Raw genomic sequence first — 19,330 nt, forward strand, 5'->3', positions numbered from 1 at the left:
AGACATAAAGTACAAAATTGGACTTAAACCACTTTATAAGAAATTTTAATACAATTAACTAATGTTATTGAAAGAATAAAAAACATTAAGTAGATTCTCTCATTGATATTGGTGGCGTCTAAAAACACCAAGGTAACTACATAAAACACTTTAAATTTCTAACAAGAATATATTTCATAGCCATACAAAAACCCTTAATTAAGGGATATATTTATTATGGAAGTCAAAATTAGTCCATATAGAGTCACTGCCTTGTTGCATCATGTATATTGGAAAAATATAACTTTTGTATAAAACATTTAGGTGCACTACCATTTATGAAATGTTTGTGATATCCTAACTCATAAGCAAGTTGCATTGCTTCCATATCTTTCAAAGTAGAGACTAAAGGAGTTTGCTTCAACTTGGATAATTGTGAGTTGTTCAACGTAAGTGACAGATGATGTGAGGCATTTGTTGAGTATGTTTGTATAATATAAGGTCATAAAGTACAAAATAGGACTTAAACCACTTTATAAGAAATTTCAACACAATTAACTAATGTTATTGAAAGAATAAAAAACTTTAAGTAGATTCTCTCATTGATATTGGTGGTGTTTAGAAACACCAAGGTAACTATATAAAATACTTTAAATTTTTAACAATCATATATTTCATAGCCATGCAAAAGCCCTTAATGTAAGGGATATATTTATTATGAAAGTCAAAATTAGTCCATATAGAGTCGCCGCCTTGTTACATCGTGTATGTTGGGAAAATATAGCTTTTGTAGATTTTGTATAAAATGTTTAGCTACACTACCATTTATGAAATGTTTGTGATATCCTAACTCATGTGCAAGTTGCATTGCTTCCATATCTTTCAAAGTAGAGACTAAAGGAGTCTGCTTCAACATGGATAATTGTGAGCTGTTCAATGTAAGAGACAAATGACATGAGCCATTTGTTGAGGATGTTTATATAATAGATGGTCTCTTGAAGCAAGAAGTAATTGAAGGTTGAACAAATATACCATCTTTATCAATCATGGTCTCGTGCGGTACTGATGATGAAGATGAAATACCACCATTCTGCTTTAGTCCATTCATCAATGACAACCTTGAATTGAGCATACAATTCATGTCCATATTAAACTGGCTCCTGTCCATATCGATCAAACTTGATGAATTCACATGCATCATGGTATTTGCTTAAGTGAGTCAAGTATGGTAGAAGTTCTTTGATCAAGATAGAGCCTCCACTATCAATATTAAGTTTTTTTGGATAAATGCAATTCTCAACAGGATTTGGAAATCCTTTGTAAGGATTGTCATCTATGAGAATAGTCTTGGTATGCTGACAAATATCTCCATATTGATCCCATACATACTTCAGAGACTTGAACATTGCTTCTACTCCCATCTTATCTAGCCTATATATGATTTTGAGTCAATGTCTATGACATTGTTCTTGGCCCCAAATCATGAAGAAAGGATACTTCCTTTCTGCATGGATCTCCAAGCACTTAATAACTACCATGACATTCTTATGTAAAGCCATTGACCAAACTCCCACTTGGAATCTTGCAAATAAGGCTTCAAGAAACTCCATACATCTTGGTCAAAGAACAAGCCATTGCTTTCCCATTTGAAAGCTTTGAAACTTTTTATACCTACCAAAGCATCGTTGTAAAAGAAAACCATTGAGATCAAGTATTACACATAATTGTGTTGCATTTCTTATCAAGGACACATCAATCACATCATCGTGCTCTACTATTGTTGAATTTGTTAGATATCCAACCATAGATGTCTTAGTTGAAGTTACAAAGAAGAAAAAGAAGCACATTAGATTCATTTACTTCCTCATCATTCTGCTTAAATTTTGAGCTATAAACTGGCATAGAATACTAAAGAAATTTAACTTCACATTCACAAATACATACATAGGTACTACTTAATAAATGATGTCTTAAGAAAAGAGACATTTGTCCATGTGGACAAATCTAACCAATAGTAATATCATGAGGTGAAAAAAATATATATGATGATTTCTTTAAAGTAAAATCTATTTTAATAAAGATATTTTTCATACCTACTTTTTATCGCTAGTTATAAATATACTTGAGATACTAACAATAGATTCTTGTAATTAGTTGCAAAAATTATCTTATCATTATAATATTAAACATAGTCAGTTTCTAAAAATGCCTTCAAAATGACATGTACAAAGAAGGTGTTTATTAGTCCTAATTATTAAAAGAAAATTTAAACATGATACTTTTGGCCATGTGACCAAAACTATGTCACATATAAGTGACACATGACAATTTAATTGAGATAAGTTATACTCTATTTGGATAACTTTTCATATTTTCTTCTTAAGGACTAACCATTCTATTTTTTAATATCCCATAGATATTTAAACTCATGAATTGTAACAAGGATTTTACCTTAATATTTCATATACATTGGAGGTGACATCTTTGTTGCAATATTTGCTATTGAGGTAAAACTCATTTGGGAGGTGCAATGAATCTTCTTTGGGGTGTGCAATATATTGTTGGCTCTCTTATCCTAAGGTACATGCATAAACATACACTAGTGATGTAGTAAAAGAGGTTATAAGAGATAAGAGATTTGATCATGTGGACAAATCTAACCAAAACTAACATGACAAGATCATTACACAACACATATAAGAGTTTAATTGAAATAAGATCTAAAATAGACTTAAGTAAATTTTGCATAACTAGCTCAAACTTTTCATTATGAAAAATATTCTTACACACTGAATTACAATTAAACAGTTATCCTTACAAAGGATGATAAATTTTAATGAGCTTTTTAATACTACTTTAGCAAAAAATTTACTTAAATAGATTTTTGAAACCAAACATGCTTGGTACCTTTTGTAAAAAATTAAAAAACTAAAGACATAGTTTCTTTAAGTAATATCACCAAAGAAAGAAAGTATTGCGAATTCTAATGGAAGTAATTTCTCAAGAAAAAAATAAAAATTACATCAATGTGTCTTCCTTGATGAAAGGAGAAGGAACATAGTTTAAACATGTGAATCAATCTTTAATTTCTCTTTCATAATTATACTTGGTGGCTTGATTCTTCTATGCCCTCGGGTGGTACTTCAAGAACTTGAACTTTAGTAGGAGGAACCTCTTGGGAGTTTGAACTTTGTTTGGCACTCTCATGGACCCTCCACAATTGTGCTCCAACCTCTCTTTGCTCTTGAGTGTTGCAAACCACTGCAATAGTCTTCATATGATTTACCAATGCCACCTTAGATGCAAGTCCCCTTGCATATACATCAAATACAACCTCATGAGCATCATTGAATGCTTTGATTGTAGGTTCCATAACTTTCATTTTCTTTCTCAAAATGGCCTTTGCAATCCTTTGTTCTTCTTCAAGATCTTCATCATTGCACTCCTTATCCAAGCCTTTAAAGGGTAAAATGGAAGGCTTGTTGACATTGTTTATATATCACTCAAAATTGATAAAGCTTTTCTCCATGGTCACTAATGTCAAAACCACAAAAGAATCTATAGATCCAAAAGCAAAGATTATATCCATTGGTAGAAAGTCAACACTACCAACTAGCATGTGATACTTGCAAGAAATACTTTCAAGAGTATTTTCCAAAGCTGCCATTTTCTTTTGATCAAGAAATGATAACAACATGAATTGCTTAGGTTCACATGTCATTTGTAGTAGAGTGAATAAAACCTTTCCAAACTTTATAGAGTCCCATTTCATTCCCTCAACCCCATGTACTGCATCTAGAACAACAACCCCAATGGTAATTGGATCTTTGTAAACATTATGTATAAGATCAAAGGTTTCTATATTGCATCTGAAAACATACACAAGCCAAGGGGAAGTAGTGGAGGATTGAAGAGTATTTTTCTTTTTTCCAATTATGAAGTTCACAATATCTTTTACATCATTTGGTAGGGACCTTGCATCAACTCTACGTGTGAGCTTCTTTGATACCCAATCATTGAAAATGCCTAAAATCTTTGTGTAGACTTCATCATTGATATCATAATCATCAACAAGCTCTTCCCAAGTCTTCATCACAATGCTACTTTCTGGAACTAAGGCATTGAAAAGAGTGACTAATTTCTCATTTAGGACCCTATCTTGCTTGATTTACTTAGCCCTTGTTTCCATGTCAATCGTATCTTCCTTATCCCATTTGTTTCTAAGAAAAAGGATATGACCTTCATTGATGTCCTCTAGTAGTGTAAGGATGTCACCATCCTTTAAACCTATAAGGCAACAAAATGTAGTAGGAGAAGGTCGCCTTCCCTTTTTTCTCAAACTCTCCTCTTGGGATATAAGCTCAAACTCTCCTTTTTTCTCAAACTCTCCTCTTGGGATATAAGCTCACCTCTAGAGTATCTCTTCATGATTTTGATCCAACTATCAAATATTTCTTGGGAGCTAACAATCATATTGCAATCTCTAGAAGCACAATTTTTTCCAATGTATGCCACAAATCTCTGCAAAAAAAAGATCAAAATAGTGAGCATAGAGCAAAAGAAAGAGCATCACACTAATCTTCACAAAAAGAGAAGTTAAGCTTATATGTGATTACCTACCATGGTACTCTTTGAGAGCTTGTCTTAGAAAGCCCTTGTTGGGATTTTGGTGGAGAACCAAATGCCAACCACCACTGATCTCTTAATTGTTGAAGTTTCTCAACATAAGGGGCATTCTTCATAACATTATGTGATTCCATATTTGTTGTGAAAGCTCAATGCACATTTCTGTAGGACAATCAACTAATATTCTAGCATTTCTCGTGGTGTATAAATGTTTGGTTTCTAGACAACGTACTTTGAATATATATCTTTGCTGCATGAATTGAGTGAAGCCCTGATATAATCCAATAACTATAAGTGTCCAACTTATTAGCATCCACCTCATCACGACGCATGGGTCTCTTCTCATTGTTGTCTTGTACAAAAGGCATAAGATATGCTGTTGTTGTTAGATTCATGTGATTCTTTATGAAATATGTGGTTAGCTTCTCTACATAGTCCCAACACAGTGACCTATAAGCATACAAAGGAGGTGCCTCATAGCACCTATCAACGAGAATAGAAAATTGTGCTGTTGGACCAAATGGAAAGAATTTTTCAAACATGTGAAATCTTGATTCTTCCTTCTTTCCCTTTTTCTTAACTATCTCAAGAAAATCGAATGTTCTTTCTACTCCCTTGACCTCAAGAGAAATTATTGGCTTTGCAGGTGTAACTTCTAGCATGTAAGGTAAAGTGGCATCATTCTCAGTAGTGTTAGCAGCCATACTAACAACAAGAGCTTGTGACAAGGAACTTTGTTGAGGTGATTTTGACTTTGAGCTTGTGGGATTGAATGAATTATTTTCTTCTTAAGGAGCAGGTGAGGATCTCAAGTTTATTTGTTTATCTTGGAGCTTCATCATTTTGTTGGGGCGATCACCTTTTCTTGATAGGGAAAGTAGCTCACTATTTTGGATAGCTTGGAATGCTGATATAATGTCTTCTGTGCCCTTTATCTCCTCAAATAAGGTCCATCCCATTGTTTTCAAAGAGTATTCTTAGTTCTCTTTAATACGTCCAAAGTGAAATGACAAAAGATCAAGTTTGTATACTACATTTTTTCCCTTGATCTTAACAAGATTACATGATATTCCCTCTTTGCCAGCATATCCATTTGTTATCTTCTCTATGACACCACCTTGTTGAAAAAATGTAATATCACTCTTTAAAGTAAATAAGAGAACATTTTCAGCCCTTTTTCCTTGACTATCATACATATCCACATACCATGGATACACAAAATTCCCATTAACTTCATCAATGGTTTGGGTCTCCTTTTTGGATGTACTATCTTTCTTTGCCATTGAATAGTTCTACAAAGAGAAAAAGTTGTCAAACAAAAGTGGATTAAAAAATAGTCAAAAATTCACAAAACCCAAATAAATGTATAAGATATCTAATTTGAAAATTGAAAACACAAAAACACAAGATTTTATGAAATATAAGACAAAAGGAATTAGAAAATGTAGAAGAATACTAACAGAGATGAAGCTTGTCAGTTTATTTCAGCATTATGAGAAGATAAAAATCTAATAGCCAGATCACTTCTTCTTCATCTCCCACTTTGGAGTGCTATTCACTACCTGAAAACAACGATCAGGCGTTGCCCGATTTTGCCAATCTCTCTTTTTACATAAAATCCTCTCAAATTAGCTAAAAGCTACATGCTTTCTTTTACATGTTATCATAATCTAGAAGTTGTCTACAATTTTATGGATTTTTTACAAGAGATAATATCTAAAATATCAAAAATTGGCTAAAACTTGTCTAAAATTCTAATATTTTTAAACCGAGGACACTAACACTAATGTCTAAAATGGCATTGGCTCTCTAAATCTATAAGGAAGCCACACTCTAGATGTTTTTACACGGTGTGTATGTAGCGGCCACGATAGCATTGCTCCAAGATCCCCACTAGGGGGTGTTGCCCCCCAAACCCCCATCAAGGGTGGTACCCCCAACCTTTCACTAGGGGTGTTGCCCCCAAACCCCCACCAGGGGGCACTACCCCTCAAATCTCCCATTGGGAGCATTTTCCCAAAATCCCTACAAGAGGCGCTATCCCTAAACCTTGACTGGGGGCATTGCTCCCAAACCTCCACCGAGGAGGATGTTGGCCTCAAACTCTCACCAGGGGCATTTCTCCTAGACCCACTTCTTCCCTCTTGCCCCTCCTTAAGAACCCACCATTGGGATATTGCCCCTATTTCCACAGCTAGAGATTTTGCCTACATACTCTCTATCCTACCCTACTAGAGATTCTACTCTCAACCTATCACTAAGGTGGCTTCAAAATCCTCAATGATACTACACATTACATATTAGATATATTAAATATACATAATATTATAAAATATAATTTAATATATTTTAATTATATTTATTAATTATTACTAAATTAAATTAATATATATTTTTAAAATATATTTTGATACTATATTTCATAATGTGCACATAGTGTGATATACTAATATAACATGATTTAGACTAAAATAGTATAACTTAAAAATAAAATGTAATATGATACATTTTACTATTATCAACAAGTAATTAGTATATGATTTATAAATATTTAACCATGATAAAAATTATATTTCCATCTCAAATAGCTTCTAATTGATGTTGAAATTTACTCAATTTTTATAGCTTCCTGTCATAGGGAATGAAATCTCCTATTCTTTAGAGGTCCTTGTGGTTTCAACATTTAAGCATGAGATCAAAGTTTCTCATAAAATATATGTATCCTTGTTGTCATGTGGGATACTTGAAATAAAGGTTTTGATCATTTGATCAAATATTTTCTAATGGAGATCACATAGATTATTTATCCTTGTTGACACACAATAAAGGCTTTGACCATTTGGCTAAATCTTTTTTTATGGACATCACAAACAATTATTATCTTTGCTATCATCTAGGTTGCATACGATACATGTTTTGACCATATGGCTAAATCTTTTCCTGTGGACATCACAAAGAATTTTAATCCTAAGTCTTGTGTAAAATAGTTGCAATAGAGGTTTTGACCATCTGACTAAATCTTTTTCCATAAAGATCACAATGAACTTTTATCATTGTTATATGTATTTTGCTTGAGGTTTTGACCATCTGGCTAAATATTTTTCTATGGATAACACAATAAACTTTTATCATTTTTGTCATGTGAAATACATACAACAAAGGTTTCAATCATTTGACTATGTTTTCTCTTATGGGGATCACAAAGAATTTTTATAGTTACTATGGTATGGAATACATACAATAGATTTTTGACCAAGTGGCTAAATATTTTCCTATACACACTATAAAAATTTTTAATCATTGTTCTTGTGTTGAATAGATATAGTACAAGTTTTGAATATCCACTATATCTTTTCCCCATGAGAACACACAAGGAATTTTTTGCTAACTCAAAGAGTAGCTAATAAAATAAAGTAAGATCAAGGGCAACTAAAAATAATAGAAGAACCTTTTCTTCTTTACTTAGGGCATAGTTCATGAGAAAGTTTGTTTTTGGCCATATGGTCAAATCTATCCCCTTTTTGTATGATGTTTCCATTAATACTTTCTATCATGGATGTGGGACTCATTCTATCTAATGTTTAAGTGCTTTTTTCGTTTCAATGAAATTTGATACTTCATTGTATTTAGCAATTTCATTACTATTTTCTTTTTTTTGAGAGGTGACAATATACAAATGAGAAAATCTCCATTTTCTCACGTGTATAGGTATCATGAACAATGAATTTTATTTTGGAGAAACTGTGGATTTGCTAGTTGATCATGAGATTGTTGTACTTGGGAGATTGCATGCAGTACATCCAAATAAGGCATGCCATGGAGGAGAAACACTTGAAGATGGATATATTTCAGTGGCTATTGATAAATGTCTAAATGTAGCAACATATTTGCCATTCCCAACAATTGATGCAATGAAGGTTCATGAAGCTATAGGTGGTTTTGCAAAATGGGGAAAGAAAGATGTGGTGGTTGTTTCAAACTCAATAACAATTCATGACGAAGGAGATGATTATGAATCAAACAATGTCCTACCTTCTAAGGATATTGATGTGCTTAGCATTCGTGAAAGTTAGAGAGAACGTAGAGTGATGTTGTGGACAGAAGGCAACACAATGTGTGTTGGGGTAGGGATTATATTATTGGCTTTTCCATATGATGTGATAAACTTTGAATTGCTAGAAGAAGAGGATGTTGGTGTGGTGGTAGATAAAGCTCTTGATCAAACCACACGAACATACATAGATGACAACCTCCACTGTGTCACTTTGGAAAGATGGCCTATTAAACAAATCACCTTTGATGATGGAACATCACTGCTACAACAACAATCATACGTGCAATTTATCTCTATAAATGATTGTGCCAAAAACATGGAAGATAATAAATCATATTGTATGGTCAATAGAAAGCCTCAAATTATTGCCCCTAAAGGTGTAAACTTGAGGACTTCTATGGACTCCATTTCACAGGTTTCCATGAATGATTGTTGCCAAGAAAAGTGTTGTTATTTTTCTAATAGAGAAGCAATGCAACAATTACGCAAAAAATTTTGGGGATTGCAATTTGAAGACCACACAAACTATGTTTATGACAAGTTTGAATCATCATGCAAGATTGATTACTTGGAAACAAGGAAGTATAGCTTCATCTTCAATGGACAAGTGGTATGTGGAAGGGCATGGTATGAGATTCATGGAATCCCAAAGACATCTTTTTACAGGTTCAAAATAGAATTTGAGCATGGCGTGAGGAGGGCAATGCATGGAAAATGTAGTATTTTCTCAGAGATCAAATAGCAAATTGCAGCAAGAAAGTGTCTTCAAGAGCAAAATGTGCTTCTAAAGAAGTGTCAATGTCACACGCTACAACAACAAAGTTGTCGGAACATATACTACAATTGGCGCTTGGCCTTAGCATTAGATCCAAATAAAACTTGTGCATCATACATGATAAAATGGACCAACAAAAGACATGTATCCTTAGGTTAAGTCTTCAATCAAAAGAGACTCAAATATCTACTCAACTACGAGTTTCTTTAACATGCATGATTACACGTGAAAAGCATTGGACCACCATTAAGGTGTTGCACAAAATAAATCATGCATGGAAGATAATACACCACAGGATGGCCATCATCATTTCAAACAATTGCTAGAGAACTTACTACTTTAACTTGATAATTGTGGATCAAAAAATAAAAATCGCTATCTCTTTGCATATCTATCATTGTTTGTTGCACGAGGAACATTCAGGATGATCGAGCTTGGGTTTCTCATGGTGGGTCATACACATGAAGACATTGATGCAATGTTTAGCAAATTTTGAGAGAAGCTAAGGACGAGGATTACCTTCACTTTTCCTCATCTTATGCAACATTTCAATCATGCCAGATGACAAGTCCTACACCTTTCTTATTGACACATGTGCCTGACTTTAAGAGATTCGTTGAGGGATACTTGTGTGATTCCAAAGATACACTTGTTGGCCACTCAAAAACTCTTCAATTTTAGTTTTATATGCAAGGAGATACACGTGTCATGCAATACAAGATGCATCCAAAGTCGCGAGACTAGTTACCAAGAGAAGGTGCATTGAATTATGGAAGAGAGACCTTGCAAGAAAGCCTATTCTTTCAAAGGGTGTTCCAATGTTGTGGCCCATGTTTGAGTACGTTAAGGATCATCAAGAAGTAGTAAGTGGAGTTAAAGATTATTTGAAGTATTGGGAAAGATGGTGAAATGTACAAGGACCTGAAGCATAGTTCACAAAGTTTATAACACAAGTGATTGATTATTGCAAACATATTATCTATGCTCTTCAAACTCCAAATGTCCAAGAAGATTTACTTTTCATAGATTTTTGGCCAAGAACACAAAATGATGTAACCAATATAGATGTAGATAATGCATATGAATTTTTTGAATTGGAAGAGTTGAATGATCACTATTGTCAGAGAGAGAACTAGGGAGAGAGAAAGACTGCAGAGGAGAGAGAAAGACTGCAGGAAGAGAGAGAAATAGAGTGACGAGGAGAGAGAAAGACTAGAATTGGAGAGAGAAAGACAGGAAAGATGTAGAAGCCATAGAAGCTTGGAGCAAGAAGGGAGAGAAAGATTGTAATTGTATTGATATGTCCAAAAGATGTGAAAAATTACAACTTCTCTCCTTATATACTAGTGTCAATGTGACATGGCATATTATTAGCATTCTAAGTATTCCCAGCTTCTTACAATCCATCCCTTCCCAAAAGTTTTTGTCCCCAAAAACAAAACTAGAAAGAGCTAAAGAAAAGATGGATAGAACAGAGTACTACTCTGTTTTACAGCTTTACAAATAGGGAATGAGTGAAGAATTATCTTTACAAGGGCTGAATTTGAAGTACGGAAAGTGGACCCTGCTATATACATGATTTGAAGAACTTTAGAAGCCATTGGAGCCATAGAATCTTCAACAAATAGTTCCAGAAGAAAGTAGACAGCTTGCTGAAATAACAGTCCCTGCTAGACCAAATCTGCCATAACTTTTGATAGAAGTGTCCAAATGAGCTGTACCACATATCAAAACGAAGCTCTTGAAGAGTACTTTAAGCTCATGTAGATAGCTCAATTCTGAAAATGAAGTACGGCAAAAACTGTTCTAAAACAGCGTGCTGTCCTGAACCAGTCTGCACCAATACTAGCTCCATAAGCAATAGGCTTCAGCCACCAATGTATCCTTCAAGTATGGATACTCATCCAATATTGAATCAGGTCTCCAAGAAGCCTCTTCAGAGGGTAAACCTCTCCATTTAATCAAATATTCCACAATAGAACGTGATCGAAGCTTCTTTTCATGCTGACCTATAACAGCCTCTGGGATGTACTGAACAATACCATCTTCATCAATAGGTGGCAGCTCATCAACTAAATCCACTGGATCACCATAATAAGGCTTGAGATGACTAACATGGAAGACGTTATGAATCTTTGTAGAAGAGGGAAGCTCTAGTCTGTATGCCAAATCTCCAATCCGCTTAAGGATCCTGTAAGGGCCATAGAATCTGTGGGCAAGCTTGTTACTGGATCCATCTTTCAATGTAGAATACTTGGATTTGGGCACCTTCAACAAAACCAGCTCTCCTTCCTGGAACTCTAAAGGCCTCCTCTTCTCATCAGCATACATCTTCATCTGATCTTGAGCCTTCCTTAGATTCACCTTGCATTGCTGAAGAAGGGTCTGCATTCTATCCAACTCTTCCTTCCCATGAGGGTTGATCTTTTCGTTAAAGATGACTGTGGGTAGGGGCACCTTGTAACCATACAAAGCCTCAAAGGGTGAAACTCCTATGCTCGCATGAGTGGAATTATTATAAGCAAACTCAGCCAGGTGTAACCAAGAATCCCATGAGGTTTGGACATCATAGCAAAAATGGCGAAGATATGTCTCCAACCATTTATTAACTCTCTCTGTCTGTCCATCAGTTTGGGGATGATAAGCCGTAGATTGAGCCAACTTGGTACCCATAGATGTAAATACCGCTTGCCAAAAGTTACTCATAAACTTTGAGTCCCTATCATGGACAATCACCTGCGGTAATCCATGCAATCTGAAAATATGCTCCATAAACTGGTTGGCCACCTGAGAAGCAGTAAACTGAATTTTTATTGGGATAAAATGAGCTGCTTTGGTGAGTCTGTCAACTACCACATAAATACTATTCCACCCCTTCTTGGTAGTAGGTAAGCCAGTGATAAAGTCCATAGTAATATGAGTCCATTTACCCGTAGGAATAGGCAATGGCTGCAATAAACCCCCTGGCTTATGGGTGCTATCCTTATTTTGCTGACAAGGCATACACTTCATAACGAAGTCCTTGACATCTTTCCACAGTCCTTTCCAATAAAAGCTCTTGCTGATCCTGTCATAAGTCTTGAAAACTCCCAAGTGTCCAGCTAAAGGCGAAGAATGCATCTCCTCCATAATTTTTCGCTTGAAAGAAGAAGTAGAGGGAATAACAATCTTGCCCTTCCACCAAATAAGACCATTTTTAAGCTGGTAGTGCGAGTTTTCTTCCATGAGACCTTGCTGTAATTTCTGAAAGATTTGGCTGAATTCCTTATCTAAGAGATATGCCTCTTGTAGCTCTTCAATCCAATCACTATGTAATTCCGTCATGGCTGATACTTTGCAGGCCCACATACGAGAGAGAGAATCAGCCACTATGTTATCTTTGCCCCTTGTATGAGTGATGTCAAAGTCATAATTTTGTAATGTTGCTACCCATCGTCGTTGCTTTGGAGTAAGATTTGACTGAGTAAGGAAATACTTGAGTACGCGATGATCACTATGTACTCTGAATCGGCTGCCATATAAGTAATGGTGCCATTTCTTGATTGCATGCAAAATAGCCAACATTTCCTGATCATAAACATTCATGGCCATATCCTTATCAGTAAGCTTACGGCTTTCAAATGCAATTACTCCATGCTCCTGAAGCAAAACAGCCCCAATGCCACGGCCACTAGCATCACATTGTATAGTAAACTCTTTAGAGAAATCCGGGCATACAAGAATAGGAGCGGAGGTAAGTAATTCCTTTAACTGGTTGAAGCTGCTATCTGCAAGAGAATCCCAAAAGAAAGCCTCTTTCTTCAACCTGTCAGTTAAAGGGGCTGCAATTGCCGCATAATGCTTTATAAATCTGCGATAGAATGAAGATAGACCAAGAAATCCTCTAAGAGAGGTAGTAGTAGTAGGCATTGGCCAATCTTTTATGCATTGCACCTTCTTGGGATCAGCCTGTATTCCTTTTTCACTGACTATATGTCCCAAGTATTCCACTTCAGTCTGCATGAAAGAACACTTCTTCTCCTTAGCAAAAAGCCTATGATATCTCAACAAAAAGGTGAAGGAATGGGTGAGGGAGGCTCAACAACATCAAAAACCTTCCTCATATGCGACAAATGATCCTGAAAAGTCTTGCTGTAGATCAAAATGTCGTCGAAGAATACCAAAACAAACTGAAAGAGGAAAGGTTGTAGAATCTTATTCATTAGGCTTTGAAAGGTAGCTGGAGCGTTTGTAAGGCCGAATGGCATCACCAAGAAATGGTAAAGCCCACGATCAGTCCTAAAAGCAGTCTTGACCTCATCACCCTCTCTCATGCGAATCTGATGATACCCTGATCTCAAATCAATCTTCATGAAGAATCGAGCCCCCTTAAGTTCATCAAGCAAATCATCTATCCTGGGTATAGGATACCTGTTCTTCACTGTTATCTTGTTAAGATCCCTGTAGTCAATGCACATTCTGAAAGATCCATCTTTCTTTTTGACTAACAGGACTGGGGATACATACGGTGAAGAACTTGGTTCAATGAATCCCATTTCAAGAAGCTCTTTGATTTGCTTGGCTACTTCCTCTCGTTCACATTTTGATAATCTGTAAGGTGGCTTATTGATCGTCTTTGAGTTGGGTTCCAAATCAATGGGGTGATCCACCGCTCTCTTAGGAGGCAATGAAGTAGGTACTTCAAATAGATCTCTGTACTCCTCAAGAAGAGCTGTCAAGGCTGGATGGTTTGCTGAATTATTGGGCTGATCCTGTGTTTCTTTGTTCAAATGCAATACAAATATCTATGAGCGCTTATTGTACTCTTTCTTGAGTTGTTGAATGGTGATAAGCTGAAAATCAGATTTACTAGGGATCCCCTGTAAACGGATGAGCTGTCCATTGGAGAAAAACTCCATATATAACTGTGAGAAATCCATAGTAATCTTGCCTAAGGTCATCAACCAGTCACAACCAAGTACAATATCTATGGGCCCCATTTCCAAAGTGATCAGGTTTACTTTGACTTCAAAATTTTCAGCCATCTGCAAAGAAACCTGTGGACAAATCTGTGTGCTGATTTCCTCTTCACCATTAGCCACTTGTACTCTAATGGGCTGCTGTAAGTCGGTGGGAACACAATTCAACTTGTACAAAATGGATTTATTGACAAAACTGTGGGTACTGCCACTATCTATTAGGATGAACACTGGCTTTCCACATATGCTTCCCTTCATACGAAGTGTATTAGGGTTCTTAGATCCCGTCCAAGCATCCATAGAGATAGAACAATTAGTGGCAGCAGGCAACTCATTACAAAATCCACCAGGATCAAATGGAATATCACCGCCTGGATCAAAAGGAAAAGAGTCAGATGGATCATAGAAGTACTCCTGTCCACCATCATCCTCGAAATCTTCATTTTCATCATTGATTGGGACTGCATTAACTTAATCTATGTCATTTTCAAGGTCCTCAAGAACTAGCATACTCTGAATTTTTGGCTTGGCATTTTTGTATACACACTTTGAAGCATGGTCAGGAGTATACTTTTCTCCACACTTGAAGCATAAGCCTTTGTCCTTTCTTTCCTTGTAAAGATCCATGGGAATATTTCTGGAATTTGTATTGGCTGAAGTAGACTTAGGCTTATTGTCACCTTGCTTAAATTCAACCTTTGTACTGTTTGTTGTCCTGAAATTGCCTTGAAGCCTAGAAGCATTAAATGGAGGATAAGTTGGTATCCGTAAGCTCCCACTAGGCATATGGTTGCTGCCATAATTGTTACCAACTTGCCCTTGCTTTAAAACAGTCCTTGGCTATCCATAACTTGGCTGAAATGAAGATTCTTTCCTATACTTCCTTCCAAAGCGCTCTGCAAGCTCAATAGCCTTGAAAAGTGAAGTAGGATTCTGCGCCATAACATCAGTTGACAAGGATGGTTCTAAACCATACATGAACTTGTGTAACTTGGCCTCATCACTGATGTTTTCCACATACATGGTCAAGTTGAGGAATTGGTTTGTATATTCTCTTACACTTAGGCTCCTTTGTTCCAAGTTATACCATCTTCGTTCTAACTTCTCTTTTTCAAGAGGTGAAACAAAGACTTCAGCCATAAGTGCCTTGAAAGCTTTCCAATTCTCAATAAGTACATTCTCTTTCTTGATATACCTCCACCAAGTGTGAGCAAATCCTTCTAAGTGGAGGGAGGCAAAATGTATATTCATGTCATCAGTTTTAGGAAATATGTCGAAATAAGACTCCATCTTAGAAGTCCATTCCTCTAATTCTGATGGTGAAGATGACTGGCCATTGAATTTGGATAAAACAATTTTATCCTTGAATTCTCTATCATGGAAAGGTTGCTGTCCCAAAACTGGCTGATCAGAATTTCTAAGTACAGAACCCCCAAAATGAGATTGAAATCTTCCAACAGGTGGCTGAGAATTACCCTGTAATCTTCCTGTTGGTAAAGCAACCCTAGGATGCTGAGTATGCAGTCCAAAAGCTTGAGTATTGGCACCGTTCAAACTGCCCAAATAGTCATCCTGCCTTTGTGAAGCTTCTCCCACTTCATATTGACTATTGGGTATGCCTCTTCTTCCTATGATCCCATCTCCATAACCATTTTGGTTGGATGGCTGAAGTGGAACTGAGGGGTCACTATTTGAACAAGCCTTCTCATTTGCTTCTTTTGATCCCTTTTGTGATTGCATGAGTTGAGAAAATTGTACCATAAGTTGGGCATTAGATTCTACCAACTTATCAATAGAAGCATTGGTTCGGTTAGTTGATTCCATCATCTTCTCAACAGTAGACTTCGTTTGATCAAATGATAAAATCATATGCTCCATTGCTGACAAAATAGTCTCATGACGTTCCTTATGTCTTAGTTCATGGGCACACAAAGAGTCATTGAGAATACTAATCTCTCCTTGTTGAGGCTCTTCAGGGTTCTCTTGAAGTGTGCTTTCCATCATAGAATCCCTGATTTGCTGTGCATAGTCCTCCTGGACCTTATTTTTGCCTTTATGCCCTGCCATACTAGTGCAGTCCTGCAGTACCCCCTGTCAGTAAAACGGCTATAACTTTGGCTAGAAAACTCCAATTGCAAAACTTTTTTGTGCGAATCGAAGCTTACAATGCCCTCTTCGAGATGAGCTATAGCAGGCTATAACAGGTTTAGGACAGAAAATTTTGTAACTGAATTTCAGAGTCTAAACTGTCCAATCCTACACCCTGTTTAGACCTGTAAGTGCCCTGTTTTGACCCTGTAATGCAAGAAAGTAACCTCCAATGGCTACCAAACCCTGCAAAGGGGTATATAGGACCTGTGGGTACCTTGTAGTACCTGCACCTGTACTTCACTATCAAAGGGTGTACCTGTATCCACCTGTAAATACCCAGTGGGTAACCTGAAAATGCCCTGTTTTACCCTGTTTTACTCCAATAGGTACTTGAGTCGTTGGAAAGTCTTCAATCTTCAATTCTCCACTCACTGTACCTGTGTGAGGGATAAAACGGCAGGACGGGCTCCCTACACGGGCTCCGAATCACCGGGAGGTGGGCAAAGTTCCCCCCGGGTCGGTTGGTTGCACCCCTTCGGGATCTTCGATAGTGAGGGAGGGTCACCTCTCTTTTGTCCCACTATCTCCCCCGGCATCCACCTTTTTCCTCGGTGGGAATATCAACATGGTAGAGGCTAGTGTGCTAAGCAATCAGCATGATATGCAATTGAAAAATAACCATTCAGCCTTTCATGAGATGCAATTGATTGAGATAAAAGAACTTGAGATGGGAGAAGGGTTTTACCTATGCAATTCAGTGACTCACTGATTGCTAGTACTTACCCTTTACAATTTTCCAATTTAGGCAAAAGAGAATCAACCAATCAATTGGATTAGAATAAGCAAAGGAATCAATCAATGTATTCAGTCCATAGGATTCAAATGTTATGCTGAAATCTCAGATTAAGGCCATTCATTCACTGATTGAAGCTAATATTGCATTAGGCAAGCATTGCATTCATGAATAGATGAATTCAAGCAAAGGTTGGCTGAGAATTTGATGAAAATGTTCAATTCTTTAATCTCTCAGTCAAATGGCTTAAGCTCAGCAATTGGATTAATGAGAGAGATTAAAAATTGAAGAGAAATACCTTGACATGGCTGAAAATAACTTGCCAAATGCTTGATAGGGCTCCCGGTTGTCCGATATTAGCAAAATAATCCAAGAAGCTTGCTTATCTGATGGTAGAGACCAACCTTGAAGCTTCAAATGCTTGAAATTGAAGCATTAAACCCGTTTCCCCCAAATTTTTGCTCCATAGAAGCTCTTGATCTTCAATCTTAAGCCATCCCGTGCTTAATCCTTGCAATTTGTTGAAGAATCCTTGCTGAAATGATTCCACGGGCCAAAAGGATGAAGAATCTTCAAGAAATTGTCAAGAAATGGAAGCTTGGGCTGAAGCTTTCATGGCTGCCCATGGACTGTTCATGTAGGGTTTCAAGAGAGTGAAAAGCTGAGAAATATGGTTCTATTTTGGAGTAAACACACCAAAACCTTGAAGGAATCACTGCCAATGATGAATTAGAAGCACCATAGCTGAAGATTGGCTAAGAATTGGAGGAGAACAGGGCTGGAAAAATCAGCGCAAATTTCGGGCTGCTGTCCAGGCCACGTGGCAGCTTCTACAGGGCATGATTGGTGCTCCACTTGTTGCATTTGATGTCTAGAGTGCCATTATGCAGGCCATTGTTGATGGAGAGCAAAGATCAGTGAGAAAAGAAGAGATCTCAGCCAGCAAACTCCATGAAAGCTTGGGCAGAGCTTGAGGAAAGAGGAAAGGAAGACCTCTTTTGAAAAGTAACTGTAGTTTAGTCTCTAACTAAGCCCGGTTAACCATTCTTTACCCTAGTTACCTCCATTTTTGCATAAAATTTGATGACGTCCAGCCATTTAAGCCTTTACCCGCCATATCTGACCTTGAATATCTCCAGATGTAGTCATTGCTAACTGTAGTTGTCCTGCAGCACTCCACTAGTCATTGTCTTGTACCATTTTTGTCTGAAATTGGTTTTGAAATAGGAAAATGAGAGTGAAAATGGAAGAAAATAATGGATCAAAGATTGAAGCTCTGATACCACTTGTCAGAGAGAGAACTAGGGAGAGAGAAAGAGGAGAGAGAAAGACTGTAGAGGAGAGAGAAAGACTGCAGGAAGAGAGAGAAATAGAGTGATGAGGAGAGAGAAAGACTAGAATTGGAGAGAGAAAGACAGGAAAGATGTAGAAGCCATGGAAGCTTGGAGCAAGAAGGGAGAGAAAGATTGTAATTGTATTGATATGTCCAAAAGATGTGAAAAATTACAACTTCTCTCCTTATATACCAGTGTCAATGTGACATGGCATATTATTAGCATTCTAAGTATTCCCAGCTTCTTACAACTATTGTGGTCCTCTCAACAAACGACCCAAACATGCATTTGAACCAATGCTTGGTGTTAAGAAAGATGACTTTGTGCTTGTTAGACCTTTAGATTTGGTATATCCAATATGGCTTGGTGTTGCACAAAGTGAGTCAATACAAATAGAAATTCTAAAAACTTCAACAAGGTATGTATGCAATATTGGGCACCAGTTTATAGTCGTCAAAATGCTACAGATGCAGAGGTGTATTTTAATTGTTGGGATAAATATTGGATGTGCAACAAAAAAGATCCCGAACGATGGGAAACAATAGATAGCATTGTCTTCTCTTAGATGAAGAAATGTACAAAATCTCCCAAAATTTTTAAAAATCCCCCAAAGGTTGTATTGAAGGCCAAAGAAAGTCTACAAGAATCCATCGATTGAAGATTTTCCTTGAATATTTTCAAGGATATTAAAACTAATATGTTTATTAACACCACCTTTTT

This window comes from Lygodium microphyllum, chromosome 18 (genome assembly GCF_053477565.2).
Source record: "Lygodium microphyllum isolate KBCC chromosome 18, Lygodium_microphyllum_v1.1.10, whole genome shotgun sequence".
In the NCBI taxonomy this organism is placed as follows: Eukaryota; Viridiplantae; Streptophyta; class Polypodiopsida; order Schizaeales; family Lygodiaceae; genus Lygodium; species Lygodium microphyllum.